Raw genomic sequence first — 330 nt, 5'->3', positions numbered from 1 at the left:
AGTAGAGATGGGGTTTCACCATGTTGGCCAAGCTGGTCTTGAACTCCTGACCTCAGGTGATCAGCCCTCCTCAGTCTCCCAAAGTGCTGGGATTACAGGCATCAGCCACCATGCCTGGGATTTTGTCTCTTTTTGTACATCTTTTTCTGAACTCTCTTTTCCATCTCATTGATTTATGTGCCTATCTCTTCACCAGTAACACTCAGTATTGATTACTTAACTTTCTATAAATCTTAAAATCATTTAGTGTGATTCCTCTAATTTTATTTTTTCCACAAATATTGTCTTGGCTTTTCTAATTCCTTTGCCCTTCCTTCCCTCCTTCCTTCA

This window comes from Rhinopithecus bieti, unplaced genomic scaffold, assembly GCF_001698545.2.
Source record: "Rhinopithecus bieti isolate Rb0 unplaced genomic scaffold, ASM169854v2 scaffold_50805, whole genome shotgun sequence".
Lineage (NCBI taxonomy): Eukaryota > Metazoa > Chordata > Mammalia > Primates > Cercopithecidae > Rhinopithecus > Rhinopithecus bieti.
Note: the sequence above shows the minus strand (reverse complement) of the source record.